Raw genomic sequence first — 17,789 nt, forward strand, 5'->3', positions numbered from 1 at the left:
AGAGATCAGAAGTCCAGTGTGGACACGGACGCGGGCTCTGGGAAGGGAAGAGATCAGAAGTCCAGTGTGGACACGGACGGGGCTCTGGGAAGGGAAGAGATCAGAAGTCCAGTGTGGACACGGACGGGGCTCTGGGAAGGGAAGCGTTGGTGCCCGTTAGCACTTGGGCAACACCCTGGTCCTCCCATTCTTGGTGGTCAGATCCTCCGAGCCCGGAGCAAAGGCCTGCACCTACCTTGTTTAAGGAGCCCAACACGGGAAACCCGGAGCCAAGCCCTCCCTGACCATCTTGGGCAGGAGCCCAGGTGAGAACACCACTCTGGCTTCAGACGTCAGGACTCCAGAAGGGAGATAATGATTAGTCCAACGGACATCATGTCACATGGACTAAGGGATGGGATGTTTAATACAAGCTTAGGGAAACTCTTTATGTAAAAAAACGGAGCGAGGCTCTCAGCACGGATCCACTGTGGTGGTGAAGTCTGTGAGCCCGAGCTTAAGCCCGGCGAACGTAAGCCCGTAATAATAAATGCCCTTTGCTTTTGCAAAAACAACAACAACGCGAGAAATTATAAGTGTACTTAAAATCAGCCCCGTTGTGTTTCCCTTCACTATGAGGGTACAATTGGTTGGCCTCTCCCTCGCTGATGCTGGCTAGGAAAAGAGAGAGAAAACTAACTTCTGAATTTATTCCACCGTGATCACTTCTGGCATAAATGATCTCTTCCTAATAAGGGGTCAGTTGAAGTTCAGCTCCCTGATAGAACCCTTCCCTCCCTCCCTCTGATGCTTCCGGAGGTGGACAAGGGAAACAACAGATAGTCCTCAAGGCGGCGGGAGGAGGGGTGGTTGGTCTGGGTAGTGCCCTCTGCTGGCCGTGGGCTGCCATAGCATTAACGACACAAGTGCCAGCTGACCCCCCCCAAGCCGCTGCTCAACAGGGTCCCTGCTCCGTAGCCCCCATATTCAGGCCCAGCTGAATGGGGGCCCCTCAGCACCCCCACGCCCATTCAAGGCAAATCCTGGTTCCCGCGCATGTGCCACAGGTTGGGGATGGAGAACCCTGCCTTGGGGACATTGGCCTGGACAGCTCCCCAGACCACTCGTGCACTCACTCACAGGCCACGGGCTCTCCCAGCCTGTCCTCACGGTTCAGTGTCAGTGCTCCCCACCCCCCACCCCTCCACCACCCGCCACACGCACACTCTCCGCATGCACACACACAGTTTCAAGCCTATCTGGACGTTTCTACCACACCATACCACCTCCCCTGCTGTGATTCTCAGGCTTCACCTGGAGAAAAGAGAAAACACGAATGCCTGTTGCATAGCCTTCCCTCTCTCCCCCAACCCTGAACGAGCTTCACAAGGTGAAGAGTTCCTCCAGAAACTCACAAAGTGGAGAAGGCTTGAGCAAATCAGGACACACTCTTCCCAGACCTTTTCCTTCCTCTACCCACCTCCTCCGGATACACGGTTAGAGATTCTCACTGCAGCCCTCTCTGCCTTCAAGTGATGAGGAAATCGGTAAGGAAGAGATGGAAATTACCAGGAATTGCAAATTTCACAGACTAGTTTCAAGAACAAGATGAAGTGTCTGGTATTTAAAATACTAGGGACACCTGGGTGGCTCAGTCCATCAAGCATCCAACTTTGGCTCAGGTCATGATCTCACGGTTCATGGGTCTGAGCCCCGTGTCACAGTCTACACCAACTGCCGCATCACAGTCTACACCGACGGCTTGGGATTCTCTCCCCATCCCTCTCTGCCCTTCCCTGGCTCACACTCCCACCCTCTCTCTTTCTCTCTCTCAAAAAATAAGTAAAAAGAAAAACTTTAAAAAATAAAAATAAAATACTAAATTAGGGGCACCTGGCCAGCTCCTTGGAGCATGCGACTCTTCAGGGTTGTGCGTTTGAGCCCCGCATTGAGTGTAGAGATTAGTTAAAAATAAAAGCTTAAGAATGAATAAAGTAACTATTTTGGAACATGGAGAATTAACTTCAAGTGCTTTAAATATTTCTAAATCTTGAATGAATTTCTGTTAAACTTACCTCCATTTTACAATTTAACATTTACTCTGAAAAGCAAAGCCCTTAAGAGCGAGAAAATCTTTTAACCTTTCATTCTTTGGAGGAGACAAATAGAATACATTTCCAGTAATAATGTAAGAATAGAAGGGGAAATAGCAAATGGGTTTTACTTCCTGGGAGAGACATTCTCCAGGGACAATGGTAGGAAAACCCCCCGTTTCATTTCTGCATTTCCCCCAGAAACAGGGGACGGTCTTTCAAGAATTGTCAGAACAGGAAAAGTACGGCCTTCATTATTCTACACATTTCTTAACATCAGGCTGGCTTCTTTTTTTTTAATCAGGCTAGCTTATTAGAGAAGAGAAGCAAGGGAATTCTTAGCATTTTTGTTCAAATACAATGAAGTCAATAACACTGATTTTTTTTAATTATTAATATTTTATAATTGATGAATCATGGGAATATTCATTGGCCATTTGAAGACTGACTGAATATTGGGCAGCCCTTTCACCAGGTGAGAGAGGTTGTATTGACATAGAAAACAGTCCAAAATACCCAGTGAAAGCTGCCAGAAGCTAGATTATTTACTGCCTGGCACTGACTGGAGGCAGCCAGCCATGCCCACGAAAGTCAGCCAACAATCCGTATGACTGTCTCTCAAGTGCCCCTAGACACCTCCAAAGATAGCAGCCTCAGCAGACGCTGGGACAAGGGCCAGGGGGGCCCCGGCAAGGTGGCTACACACTCAGACCCTGCCTGTATGTATTTTTTAAGAGTTTATTTTTAAGTAATCTCTACCCCCAACATGGGGCTTGAACTCACAACCCCAAGATCAAGAGTCACATGCTTTTCCAAATAAGCCACCCAACTACCTCGTAGACCTTGTCTTGAAGACACGAGATGCTGGTTCTCTGAAGATCTCAAGCAATCTTGGGCACATTTTCACACTGGCGAGCTCCCTCTGCAGTCAGGAGAAGTCTTTGGAACAGTTTGTGACCACAATGACAGAGGGGGCCAGGTGACATCAGGCTGTCACATGTAAAAATTATACACAGTAGAAGACCAGAAGTAAATGCAGCCAAATGCAACACGACCACTCAGCCATGTGTCCGAACATATGCTGAGGGCTGAAGTGCAGAGGCGAACGAGACAAAGAAAGTCCAGGGACGGAGCTCAGGGGACAGGGAGGGAGCCTGGCCAGGCCGTCTCCTGAACAGGAGAGCACAGGTGGGACTGCAGGGTAATGAGGCTCTGAAGGAAAGGCATGGGGTGCTAAGAGAGAACACAGCAACGAGGCCATGTTAGACCCGGGGGCTAAGGCAGGACTCCTGAGGACAAGATCATCTGTCTGAAAGCCGAAGCATAAGTGGGAGCCAGAGGAGGCCAGAGCTCTAGACAGAGGTCCTGAGACCGGATGTGCCGGAGAAAACAGAGAAAGGACACGGCTGGAGCATCGTGAGGCTGCAGGGTGAGGCATGGAAGGCCATGAGGCGCCTGGAAGGTAGCTAAAGAATAGGAAGGAAGGAAGGCATTGAAAGATCTTGACTAGAAGAATCAAGTCTTCCTACTTATGTTCCAGGAAGATCCCTCAGGCTCTCTGCAGTGTAGACGGGCAGCAAGGAGGAGTGGAAGCAAGGAGACCAAAGACAGAGGACAGGGACTTCAGCCAGGGCAGGGGAGCAGAGGGGGATCTTGGAGGCAAAATCAATAGGACTCGAGGATGGGTCAGATGTGGGGTTTGTTGGCCAAGTTGACTGCCAGGCTTATGGCGTGAGCAAATGCCCAGTGGAACTCTGTACTAAGGTGAGGAAAGCTGCAGGGGAGGGGGTAAGGGTACAGTTGTGAACACTCATTTATTCAGCATATCAAATGAGTCCCAACTGTGTGCCGAGCATGTTAAATCTGAGACGCTTATGAGGGTCTAGTGTTGATGACGGCACACAACAGACTAGAAGGATTGGCAGATGCCTTGAAACTGTTAAGCGTCAGAGCCTGACTGGTTTCCTACAAGTAAACTAGTTTCCCTTCTGTTATTATTGCAATTACTGATGCCACAGTGAATAAAGCTACCCACCATCGTTTCACACGTGCAGATACCTGAGGGTTGAATCTCCAAACATGGGATCGCGGACTCAGAGAAACTACGTATTTGTAATTCTACAGATTTCGATAGGTTTTCTCCAACTTGCTCCCCATGGGATTTGTACGAATTGTTATTCTATAAACAATGCATGTTAAAGCCCATTTTCCCACTGCCTCAACAATAAAAGCTGGTTATTAAACCCTCAGATTTTTGCCGATCTGATAGGTAACGTGTTTCACAGTGCAAACTAAAGATGGTGAATCTCAAAATGCTTTAGATTTGGAAAGTCTATCAGTATTATTTACCATATTAACAGAATAAGAGAGGAAATGAACACTAAGTAATAAACACCAAGAAAGCATTCACTAAAATTCAATACCCATTCATGGCAAATACTCTTAACAAAGAAAGAAGGGAAAGGAATGTTCTTCATGTTATTGAAACCTAGCTGCCAAAATATCTATAAATAACTGCTTAGTGTGGGTGAAATCTTGGAAACATTTTCATCTAAATCAGATACCCCAAGAAGGATGCTATCTCTACTATCCACACCGTACCTGAAATCCTAACCAAGCAAACAAAACGCTGTGAAACTCTACAAACTGTTAGAACCGAAAAGAAAGTTCAACAAGATTTCTGGACACAAGATCCATATTCCAAAATCAAAATCATTCCTAAAGATGAAGAAGATTTAATTAGAAAAGGAAAATGAAAGAATCCATTCAAGCTGGACACAAAACCACAGGACACCTACAGACGGAAAGATAGCTGATAAAAGGGCTTCATAAAAGACCTTTATGAAGAAATTTGCAAATCTTTTTGAAGGCTGCAGAAGAAATAGTACTATAAGTAAGCTGAATATATGCTAGTAAATCTACACATAGTGCTATTCCAATAAATACCAAATTTTCATGCCATTGACAAGACAATTTCATACTTCTTACGGAACTGTAAAAGACTAAGATGAGCCAAGACAATGTTGAATGGGTCTTGTTCTGCAAGATGGGGACACTTATCATAAGCCATACTAATTAAAACCATGGACTATTGCCTTGGAAATAGACCAATAGATCAAGGGAACGGAACAGAGAGCTCAGAAACAGACCCACATAGGTAGAGTAGTCTGGTTCATAACAAAGGGGGCATTTTTTTTTTTTACTGGAAACTGTGAAAAGAGAGACAAAATGAAAGTAGACTAATAACCCCAATAAGAATAATAATCGTGAACACACGGCCAGAGATCCCAGCCGGGCACTACTCAAAGGCTGTATGTATTAAATCAATAGTCACAACCTGCCGGTGGCCCTCACAGTGGCAAAGACACGGAGAAGTCAGATAACCAACCCCAGAACACAGAACTAGTAAATGGATCCCCAGGATCCCAACCAAGGTAAGCTAGTCTGTGTCTAACCTTGACACTCTGTGGCTTCTAACGCAGATGTGAAGGGAAAGAAAAGAAATCATAAACATAATGACTTTCTAGAGCAAAGACACCATGAAGTGCAAGGCAAAAGACCTGTGCCATTATAGAAGAAAATACAGGAACACTTAAAAGTACAGCGTTTTGGGGCGTGCCTGGGGGCTAAGCATCTGACTTCAGCTCAGATGATGATCTCAGTTTTTGAGTTTGAGCCCCGTGTCAGGCTCTGTGCTGACAGCTCAGAGCCTGGAGTCTGCTTCAGATCCTGTGTCTCCCTCTCTCTCTACCCCTCCCCTGCTCATGCTCTGTCTCTCTCTGTTTCTCAATAATAAAAACATTTTTTTAATTTATAAAAACATTTTTAAAAAGTGCAGAGTTTTCATAATCAAAATGTTAAAGGAAAAAAAAAACAGATGATAGGGTTTAAAAATTTTTTTTAATAAGGGTTTGTGCACTTGTTTTATTTTTTTAACTTTTTTAATGTTTTTTTAATTTATTTTTGAGAGACAGAGAGAGAGAATGAGCAGGGGAGGGCAGACAGAGAGGGAGACACAGAATCTGAAGCAGGCTCCAGGCTCCAAGCAGTCAGCACAGATCCCGACGCAGGGCTTGAACCCACAAACTGCGAGATCCTGACCTGAGCCGAAGCCGATGCTTAACTGACTGAGCCACCCAGGAGCCCCGATAGGTTTTTTTTTTTTTAATATGGAAACAGGTACAAAATAGGAAAAAGAGGACACTTTAGCAGCCATGAATTCTATACAAACATGGTTAAGTCTGGAGGACTCAAGAAAATGTAAATAGATGCCCATTCCAATGGAACCCTTCCCCAAAAAAAGGAGTGAAAAAGGACCCCCCAACCCCCCATGCGACCAAAGCTCGCAGGGGGTGGGAATGCCGGGAACAGGGACCGGGCTGGAGTTCAGGGCGCACCAGTGAGGGATGCACAAGGGTGCTTTGTGGAACAGCTGCTTCTGGAACAAGCCCCGGAGGCTCAGAGCTCACTGCAGTCCAGGGCCCTGCTCGCCTCGCTCGCTGTCCAGAGGCTGCTGGCCCAGCCCTCCACGCCGAAAAAGAGGGTCCCTCCAGGGCGGTCATTCTGCACTCACCACCTTCCTTCCAGGCCTTTAAAGGTTTCTAAAACCGGGCTAATTGTCCCAGGCCAAGAGAAATGCTTTCCTCCGAGTATAATTCATACAAAGGGCAGCGGCTTCCGAGAGGACCAGTCCGCAGCAGCAAAAATACACGGAGGAAGTAAACTTTGGTTGTAATGCCTGCTCTCTACAGGGGTCTTCATCCATTTGACCTCCTGTATCCTTGTGCCTGTCTCCTTGGCAACCAAGATGTTGACAGGTCAGTGAAGGTTGAACGGTGGATTCTTGAACTGGGAAGCCAGTTCCCTGCTAGTGAACATTTCACATAAATATTTATTTTGATTCAGAGAGCATCATCTTGCCAAACTCCAGTACTGATCTGGGGAACTGCTGACGCTATAAAAGTAACAGCATAAGTGCCTTGGTTATCTTGGGGCTGACAACTCATCTGGGGAAACAGAACAAAGCCCTCGTTGCTTTGCTCTGGGCCAGGTGACAAGGACAGTGGCCCCAGGACCCCCCTACTGAAACGCCACTGTCTCGTACACTTGCACGGAGCCCTTTCTGACAATGAACTCCACCTGACTCCAGCTATGATCGGAAAAGGAACAAGTGTGACCCATGTTTCGGAGCCTTAGCACATAGATAATATATTTAGCAAATATTTTGGGAGAAAAAACCTTGCTTATTACAGTGGGGCCAGATAAACATGTAAGAAGTACAGTAATTTTCTGAATGCAATTTTCATAACATGACATCCTTCTAAAAGTATGCAATACATTGTTTTAGCTTATGGATATGTGAACTTTACCCTAGAATTTTCCATGGATGAATAAGTCTGCAATTTTCTATAACGGGGATGGGAGGGGCAGCGAGATAGGAGAAAGACCCAAAGGCATGAGCTTGCCTCCTCACGTACCCATTTCCCCACTCAAACACTTGAGTCTCTCCCCAGTTACAAAGACCTTGCTTCTGAGTTACTATGTCACATAAGACTCCTGATAATTCGGTCCTTGCCCACCTTTTCCCTGCACAGAGAACCGATCTTCCAGATTCGCTTTGTCTTATAGAGAAACTTAAATGTTAATTTGGCCTATGGTCACAGCCAGGGGGTAAAGGGAAGAACCTGATCACCTGAGAGGCTGACGTATTGCTCCCAAGCACTAAGGGGAGGTAAGAGCCCGAAGCTGCCATGGGGTCTCCAAGGGCGTCCGTTTCAGGGAGACAGAGAGAAGCAGCAGCCAGAGAGAAGCTGAAATAAGCGCTAGACTGTTGACGACCCCTTTGCCTGAATTTTGTGCCCAAGGCCACTATGCGAGTTACCCAACAGCGCTGCGCTGGTGGGCTTCCTCTGATGGCTGAGACGCCTCTCATCTCTGTTCCATTCTGCAGTTTATTTCCTCCATCTTTATATTTACTTATGATATTGAAATCACTCATCTCACCGAAGAAGCAGGAAGCGGAGTCAAGGGTGGGATCAAGGGATGTAGTTCAAGGAACTAGTTGAGCAGAGGCATCTATCAGAAGAGACGTTTTAGGGGAAGAGGCTGACTCAGGAGTTCGGTTTTAGGTGCACTTGAGTTGGGGGGGGTTGAGGGGCATGTAGGCTGAGATGTCAAGTGAAAATTTCAAAGGAGAAGTCCATGTGGGAGAATGAGTTTAAGTTTCGGGAGCACAGGGGACAACCGGAGCCCTGGGCTGGCCCGGGGGAGGCGGAGCCCTGGGCTGGCCCGGGGGAGGCGGGGGCAGACTGTGGAGTGAGGAGGGGGCGGGGTGGGCCTGGGGGCCTCCCATGTGGACCTCGGTGGAGGAGGCATGACTGGAGGTCAAGTGAAGCCCGACACGAGGAAGAGCACAAGCTTCACAGTGTGCAGGACCAGCTAGAGAATGAAGGAATAGTGGCCTGGAAGTGGCAACGGGAGAAACACCGACTCACTCAACTCTGGAGCCACTTGGAGTGTAAATGTCCCACATTTGACCAGCTGACAGATGAAGCCCTGTTCTCAGAGGGCTGTGGGGGTTCAGTTAAGACAAAGAAATAGAGGGAATCTCCTGAGTAGGGCTTAAAAATGTAGGGGAAGGAAGTCTCTTTTTCACAGAATGGCTCTACCCCCAGGCATAGTGCAGGAGTTTGCCAAACATGGACAGACAAATGGGGGCCAGGGGCATGGTCTCTTTGATGCAGGGAAGTGTTTGTTTTTTCATATTTCTACGTCCCCAAATCTACGATACTGTGAAGCACCTGCAACCAGCTTTTTAAAAAGTGTTTAACTCTTGCGGAAAATTTGATTGCTCAGTCTTTTGCCTACTCTGCATTCTACTTGACATTCTGAATACTAGTAATCATTACACAATAATTTAGATACAGACCCAAAGGAGTATAAGAAATTCATTTTGTACCTGTATTTTCATCCGAACACATCTGGTGATTAAATCTCTGTTACGGGCTTGTCTTGGTATCATTTGCTCCTTTTTTCCCTACAAGTGAAGCAGTAGAATGCGTTCTGGTTACTTCGGTGTTTGGTTATTTAGGTCATAGTTAATCCAAGTGTGCTCCACCCAGAGCTTCACGCTCACCGTCCTAAGAAGGATTGTGATGTGTACTTTAGATGCTACCTCTCAGCTGGGTAACAGGGAGAAAACATGATCACAAAACCAGGCAAACTTTTTAAAGACCACCTTCTTACGAAGGAAAAATGCTGTGTGTCCAGCTCTTGAGGAGAGACGTGGTTTTCACATTAAAACTCAGTGAACGAATCCATTTTGATACGACATTAAGTAGAGAATTTCAGAATATGAATCTTGTTTTCCCATGCAGTATGACCATCCGTAACCATCTGGCCCCCTTCTTTCTTAATATATTATCAAATCTTGGAAGTGCTGTTTGAACAAAGGCATCTTATAGTTACAAAAAAAAAACCCTGCAAAAGAAACCCGTAATTCAGAGTAGTTGTCCTTTTTGAAGGTCCCAGTTGGGGGGAGGGGTGCACAGGACACCAAGCAATTCTTGGACGTGGGCAGGGTGTCAAAAATCTCAACTCCGTTCTGACGCTCCCTGGAAACAGCGTCAGAGGCCACAGGTTAGGGGTTCTGCCTCACAAGACTGCCTCCCAGCCCCCACTTCAGACTCCAGGCCCGTGCAAACCCCAGGCTGTGGCCTGTGCTTCTGACAAACTGGCTACAGCTTAGAGGTTTTAACAACCTCCTTCTTAAGTTCCACTAATTTGGTAGAGTGGTTCACAGACTCAGGGAAACGCTTATTACATTAAAAAAAAAACTTCTTTTATGTTCTATTTATTTTTTGAGAGAGAAAGACAGTGAGAGCAGGGGAGGGACAGAGAGAGAGGGAGAGACAGAATTTGAAGACAGGCTCCTAGCTGTCAGCACAGAGCCCAGGGCAGGGCTCGAACTAATGAACCATGAGATCGTGACCTGAAGTCGGATGCTCAACCCACTGAGCCACCCAGGCACCTTCACTGACTACGTTTTAACAGCCAAGTGAAGAGATACAGATGACAAGGTTTGGGGCAGGGGGCGGAGCTTTCCTGCCCTCTCCAGGCACTTTGTGGCCCCACATCTCCAAGCATTCACCAACTGGGAAACTCTCCAAACCTTTGGGGTTTTATAAAGGTTTCATTATGCAATCGTGATTGACTAAGTTCACTGGCCCTTGGTCACCTCCCTCCAGCCCCTCTCTCCCCGAGGCCCTGGGGGAGGGGGCGGGGAGGGGGGTGGGGGAGGGGGCAGAGGGGTCCATCCCTCCAATCACCAGTTGGCTCTCTGGCAAACAGGCTGTCCTTAGGGCTTCCCAGCTCGCTTCATTAACATCACAAAAGACACCTTTATCACCCTTATCCTAGGAAATTCCGAAAGTTTTAGGAGCTGTGAATCAGAAACTATAGATAAAAACCAAATACACAACAGAAACTTATTTTGGTCATTTGAATGGCCAAATGTATATTTCTTATATTTCACAATATCACAGTTGTCTTAGTTCATAATTTGTCTTAGTTGACAGCTAATCATAGTAATAATGATGCAGTTGACAATTCTGTATCACTAAGTGTAAAAAGTATTCTTAAGATTTCTTTGTCAAATCAGATGATCATGTTCCTTTTAAATTTAAATTAATTTCTTAAAAGTATGTTGCAAAGGGACACCTGGGCAGCTCAGTCAGTTAAGCGCCTGGCTTCGGCTCAGGTCATGATCTCCCAGTTCATGTGTTCGAGCCCCACATCAGGCTCTGTGCTGATGGCTTGGAGCTTGGAGCCTGCTTCAGATTCTGCTTCCGAGTCTCCCTCCCTCTCGGCTCTCCCATGCTTGCACTCTCTCTCTCTCTCTTAAAAATTAATAAACATTAAAAAAAATTTAAGTATACTGCAAAAATAAACTTTGAGACTACACTAAAATAAAAAGCTTTTGCACAGTGAAGGAAATCATCAACAAAATGAAAAGTCAACCTACGGAAAGGGAGAAGATATCTGCAAATAATGCATCTAATGAAAATGAAATTTCAAGATACAGCAAACAAGCCTAGTTAAAAGAATCTCTTTTAAAAAAATCAGGCGGGGGGAGCCTGGGTGGCTCAGTCGGTTGAGCATCTGGCTTCAGCTCAAGTCATGATCTCATTGTTCATGGGTTTGAGCACCGCATCAGGTTCTGTGCTGACAGCTAGCTCAGAGCCTGGAGGCTGCTTCAGATTCAGTGTCTCCCCCTCTCTCTGACCCTCCTCTGCTCGCACTGTCTCTCTCTGTCTCTCAAAAATTAAAAAATCAGGCAGGGATGCTGGTGCCTAGTTAGCTCAGTTGGTAGAGCATTCAACTATTGATCTTGGGGTTGTAAATTAAAAAAATATTTTTTTAAGTTTTTCTTTTATTTTTGACAGAGAGAGAGAGAAAGAGCACATGAGAGTATGAGCTGGAGAGGGGCAGAGAGAGAGGGAAACACAGAATCCGAAGGAGGCTCCAGGCTCTGAGCTGTCAGCACAGAGGCTGACGCTGGACTCAAACCCACAAGCCGTGAGATCATGACCAGAGCCCAAGCCGTTCCCTTAACTGACTGAGCCCCCCAGGCTTCCCTTGGGATTGTAAATTTGACCCCCAAGTTGGTTGTAGACATTACTTAAAAATGTAAACCTTTAGAATAAAATAAAACGGGGCCAGAAGGCCAGAAGGAGGAAGGAATTTATGCACATTCTCTTCAAGGGACTATGAACTCTTCACCAGCTTCAAGCCACGGGGCAGGACCCCTTCCTTACCAAAACACCGGAATCTTTCCCATTATTCGCCTCAAAAGGAGTCAGTGAGATTTGACAAGTTTCAATCCTCATCTGCATATTAACCCAACCAGTCCTGTTAACCTGGCTTCAACCCCGTTACACCACAGACCTGAGAACGGCACCTGTAACCTTTTGTCTTTATAACCCTGTCCCCTCTGCCTCCCTCTTGACATAATTCAGCTTTATACCTGAATCTGCGTTTCCATTATTACAATTCCAGTTGTTCAAATCTATGCCTCTTTACTTAAGTTTTCAGTGAATTCTTGTTTGGTCAGCACCCATAAGGGGTAAATATCCTAAATACAAAGAGAACTTATGAAACTCAACATCAAAAAAAAAAGGAATAATCCAATTTAAAATTGGGGGGGAGGACCTGAATAAGCATTTTTCCAAAGAAAGCATAGAAAGCATACAGGTGGCCAACAAAACCCATGCAAAGATGCTTAACATCACTCATCACCAGGGAAAAATCAAAAAATCAAAAGTCCACGAGATACCACACCTGTCGGAATGGCTAGGTTCGAGAAGACAAGAAAGGACAGGCGTTGCTGAGACGTGGAGAAAAGGGAATCTTCCTGCACTGTTTTAGCACTGAAAATTGGTGTGAGTGCTATGGAAAACGGTGTGGAGTTTCCTCAAAAAGTTAAAAATAGATATACCATACGATCCAGTAATTCCACTAGTGGTTGTTTGCCCAAGGAAAATGAAAACACTAATTTGAAAAAGATACACACACCCCACATTTATTGCAGCATTATTTACAATAGCCGACATATGGAAGAAACACCAGTGCCGCCTGATAGACGAATGAATAAAGAGGTGTATGCACATGTCCATATAGTGGAATATTACTCAGCTATAAAAAAGAATGAGATCTTTCTTGTCATTTGTGACAACATGGATGGACCTAGAGGGTATTATGCTAAGTGAAATGAGTCCGAGAAAGACAAATACTATATGAGTTTACATATATATGTGGAATCTAAAAAATCAAAACAAACGAAGAGATACACTTCCTTAAAGAATATTCCAAATGAATAAATGTAGAAGAAATGAGGGGAATAGAAAATCATCATTAGAATACCACAGGAGTCATTTCTGCAAGCAATCTCACTAATGGATGGCAAAAATAGATGAAAATTCAAGAATAGGGTTCTTGCATACTCTCAAAATTTCCCTCTTCAATAAATATTTAGTTAATAAAAACAAAAATAGTAATTTGATAATGGAGATTCTGGCAAACTCCACCTTAACCAAGTGCTCAACATTTAATCATAAACCCCTGTTGTAGGCCACGTGACCCTCCCAATCAATTTCCAAATCCTAGTTTTTGACACCTATGAATGGATATGAAAGATTACATGGCCGAAGAAACTTTGCAGAGATTTCATGAAATAGGCAGATTATCCTGGATTATCTGAGTGGGCGCAGTCTAATCACATGAGTCCTCAAAAGCTAAGGATTATCTCTAGCTGGACTCAGAGAAATATGCCAAAGGAAGAAGCCAGAGATACCTGAGGCATGAGGAGAGTTCACACCACCATTGCAGACTTGAAGATGAGGGGCCAGGGCCCTGAGCCACTTGGCAATGACTTCGGCCAGGACAAGCTTGGGTGTAGATTCTCCCCCATGGCCACCAGGTAAGAGCCTCGCCATCCAGCATTTGACTTCAGCCTTGTGAGACCCTAAGCGGAGTATCAAGCCTACTAGCCAACTGATTTACAGAACCTTGAGATCATAAATGGACATGATTTTAAGACACTCGGTTTGTAGTGATTTGTTACACAGCAGTATAAAGCTAATATCCTGACTATTGCGGATCACTGAAAAGCCATCCCTTTGTCTTCATAATTAATTTCTGGACCGGCATAAGAAAGAGATACACATTCCATGAACCTGTCCATATCGCATGTCTAGGGTCTTAAATGTCATCGCTCCAGAGTCTGAATGCTCTCCTACTTTCCCCAAACGTGGCCACTGTGTCTTAACTATATTTTATTTTCTATATTCCTGATGTTCTGGCACCTGGGGGCCTACTGACCTGGAGACCCTTCCCCTCCCCAGGCTAGCTCATTCCTGGGGACAGCACAGGACTTCCCTGTGAGTATGCCTTTCACAAGCAAACCAACAATCCAGAGCCTACCCCGGTCAATTACCTCGTTATCAAGGTCCCACAGATTGAGCCAACATTCCTGTCCTAAACACCCTAAGGCCAGGAACCAGACAAATCAGAACAAGCCTTCCCAGAACTCCCTGAAATTATCCAAACTGGCTCCTCCTGAATTTCCTCAGGGTGTTTACCCTGCCTTGCCCAGTCCTTCCTCCAAAAGACACAATAAAGCCCTTGCCCAGGCTTCCCCTCGTTCCCTCTGGCTTCTGCTCAACCCTGGTGCTTCCTCCTGTGGCCCTGCTTGGTCAAGCACCTCCTTTTGGGAACCGTAAGGATCTTTTCAATGGCAATCATCTTCTGATCTGCCGCCCCCCACAAGCCTGATTAAAAACAAAATCCTGAGTACATTTTAGAACAGACTGGTCTTTTACCCACCTAGACCGCAGCTAATGCCACCAGGTTTCTCGCTGTGCATTAGGGTAACAGGTAACATAGACCAGAGGCCCGCACAGCCATAAAAGAGGTCACTTCCTGAGCCTACACAATGGAGCCCAATCCTAGGGTCCCAGCCCAGCCCAGCAGACTTCTGGATCGTGGAAAAAACTCAATTCCCATCCACAAGACTCTTCTGGCCTTCCAAGCCTTCCATGTCCCAGTCCCCAATTCTTTCAGCTAACTGAGAGAAGGAGGCCCTCATTTCCAACCCAGAATGGGTCATCGTGGGAATACGTGATCCTTTAAGTAAAAATCAATTTTTCAAACTCCAGGGTGACTTCTATGGACCAGACAAGACAATCAAAATAGCTAATGCTACCTCGCCTCTAAAGCTGAGTTCCACCATAGTAAACAGCTGAATGTGCAAAACTCTACATTTCTAATCTAATCCCATGTTTAGGAAAGAAAATGTTTATATATTTCATCCAGGGAACAGTTCTGTTAAAGCCGTAATACATTTGCTTGACTACAAGGGTCATATAACAAGTTAACAACTGCCTTCCATTTACGTTTCTGACAACTTCAGTGTTTTCTGTAAGGGGAAAAAAAATGGATGCTTTATGCTTGAATATTTTAAGAATCTATTTAAATGACTTTCCCAAAACGGGAAGTCTGCTGGGAAGTTGGTCTCCACCTTCAGAATGATAAAACTGCCAGCTACCTCCAAACAGAAGTTTTCTCACAAATAAAATGAAAGGTCTGTCTTTTCTAGCACCCGGCCAGTGTGCTAAAGGTCACCAGCGAGCCTGGAGTGGCTATCCAGGACCGCTCTTTGTGAGCTGTATCTGTTTTCAGTGGATGAGTTTGCTTAGAAAGAAGTGATCACATTCATGAAATGCACACTCATAAAGCAACAGAATGAATCTAGCACATGCAAAGCATCTACGTTAAATACTTCACTATATGCCTACCGAGTTCACGTACATATTGTTGCAATTGTCATTTTTCAAAAATTTTTTAATGCTTACTTATTTTTGAGACAGAGACAGAGAATGAATGAGGGAGGGGCAGAGAGAGAGGGAGACACAGAATCTGAAACAGGCTCCAGGCTCTGAGCTGTCAGCCCAGAACCTGATGTGGGGTTTGAACTCATGAACCACGACATCATGACCTGAGCCGAAGTCAGATGCTTAACCGACTGAGCCTCCCAGGTGCCCTGCAATTGTCATTTTTAATGAAAGGCCCGCACTTTCACACTTTTGGCAAATCCTTGAGAACTATCTGTAAAAGTTCTGGATTTTAGATTTTTTGTGTGTTTTCTTGTAAGATTTTAGGTATTCATTTTTAAAAAGTTTTTTTATGTTTATTTATTTTTGAGAGAGAGAGAGACAGAGGTGCACAGAGGAGGGGCTGAGAGAGAGAATATCCAAAGCAGGCCCCAGGCTCTGAGCTGTCTGTACAGAGCCTGACACGGGGCTCAAACCCACTGAACTGTGAAATCATGACCTGAGCTGAAATAGGCCTCTTAACCGACTGAGCCCCCCATGTCAAATCTGGGTGATCTGGGTATGTCTGGAATTTTTGTTCAGTTTGCAATTCTTCTGCAAATCTGAAACAATTTTTTAAAGTAGACTCAACACTCAACAGGGGGCTCAAACTCATAACCCCAAGATCAAGAGTTGCACACTCTACCAACTGAGTCAGCCAGATGCCCCTGGTACATTTTTTTAAATCCACCCCCGAAGGCATGCTCCTGCCAGTCCAAATAAACGTAAAGTAGCATCGCTTCGCATGTAACAGTGATCCGTTTTTTCCTCCGTTTGATTTCACAAAGCAGTAACAATTATTTTCCCTATTTTCCTCCTAGCATTCTAGCCAAGTTCATTGTTTTATTCCTTTGACACATGATCATTTCTTTCCTTGTTCTACCCACCACAACGCAGGGAAACGCTGGTTTCTAAGAGAAACGCTGTACAAGATTGAGCTTTCACATCTTTCCACTTAAGGTTGCTAGTCTACAGGGAGCAAAATTCTAACAAGATTTGGGCTTTCTTGTTCCATCAGTATCTCCCAGGCTGCATGAGGGAAGCTTAGTTCCTAGATAAGAAGGAAAAACTCATTTTCAAACCATGACAAATAATAAAAGAATAAATAGAAAAAGAAGAAGCTAATAGCTCCCATTTATCTGGTTCCAGAAACATCAGTCTTTAAACCTGAAAGACTCTGAGTTAGGGTTTGGAACCTCTTCCCCAGGCTCAGAGAATTCCCAAACATTAGCCGGAACATTCCAGGAGGGCCCTCTGCTCCCCTTGGTGTTCTCTGCTCTTGTTTCCTCCACCATTTTATGTTCTCCCAATCTGGACTGCTAATCCGGTGCATTCCCCCAGAATATAACAAAATGGCCCCCTACCAAAACGTGCACTTGCCATCTGAAGATGAAGTACAACCTGAAGATGAAAACCTTACCTTTAAGTAGCAGTCGTGTGCAACAGGCTCCAAGTCTGGATCAGGTCTCTGACGAGGGCTTGAGGCCACCTCAATGCATGCAGAATATATAGGGAGAGATTATATATCCGGGGTTTTCATTACACAAGGTATTTTTGATGGGTCCTCAGCCAAGATCCACTTAAAAACAAAAGCTACACAAAGACTACAAAAAGGCCACACAAAGTTTAAACAAAAGGCTAAAGAAAGACCAAACAAAAGCCAAAGAAAGTTTAAACAAAGAGTGAAACAGAGACAAAACAAAGGCCAAACAAAGACAAAAACAAAGACAAAAACAAAGGGCAAAGGAAAATCTAAACAAAAGCTAAGCTAGGCTACAACCATACTACACGCCCCCATATCCAGGCTATATCTCAATGCACACTCACATATTTCAGTCCCCCCACCTTCCTCATCTCACATAATCAACACTCCAGGCCAAACCCCTCACCAGGGCTCATTCCATCCCAACGCCACCTCGAACCATGTGCCAGGTCCAACCAAACCAAACATCAGCTCACTCACCAGACCACACACCTTTCACTGAATGCCCACACATTTGGAATCAGAGACATGTGCAGAGAACACGGCGAGTCATGGGGAGGAGACAGTCATCTCCTAGTCACAGAGAGGGATCTGGAATGGACCTGCTCTCACAGGCCTCAGAAGAAACCAACCCGCTGACTCGTTGGTCAGCGTTGGTCTCAGACTTCAAGCCTGAGGACGGTGAGGCAATACACTTGTTACTTAAGCCGCCTGGTGCATGGTACTTTCTTACAGCGGTTCTAGCAAGTAATACGCCCCAGGCCCTGTAAGTACTATTTTAATTAGTTTTCTTATTTATCAAAATAA

The 17,789-nt window shown here is 45.2% G+C and overlaps 1 protein-coding gene across 9 annotated transcripts in view; it reads right to left on the reverse strand.

Moving 5' to 3' along the window:
* MOBP (myelin associated oligodendrocyte basic protein) overlaps positions 1-17,075 on the reverse strand; it is a 45,420-nt gene extending 28,345 nt beyond the window's left edge. For 5 of the 9 annotated variants that reach the window (XR_003908980.1, XR_003908979.1, XR_003908982.1 and 2 more), the window contains exons 1-2: positions 16,920-17,074; positions 9,031-9,108 (exon numbers count right to left, since the gene is read on the reverse strand). The gene's annotated coding sequence lies outside the window, so the exon portion shown is untranslated. Of the gene's footprint in view, positions 1-9,030; positions 9,109-16,919 lie in introns of all 9 variants that reach the window. The other 4 variants (XR_003908984.1, XM_029940501.1, XM_029940503.1 and 1 more) reach the window with 4 other exon arrangements.
* Positions 17,076-17,789: the final 714 nt, after the last annotated feature.

Source organism: Suricata suricatta, chromosome 5, assembly GCF_006229205.1.
Source record: "Suricata suricatta isolate VVHF042 chromosome 5, meerkat_22Aug2017_6uvM2_HiC, whole genome shotgun sequence".
NCBI lineage: Eukaryota > Metazoa > Chordata > Mammalia > Carnivora > Herpestidae > Suricata > Suricata suricatta.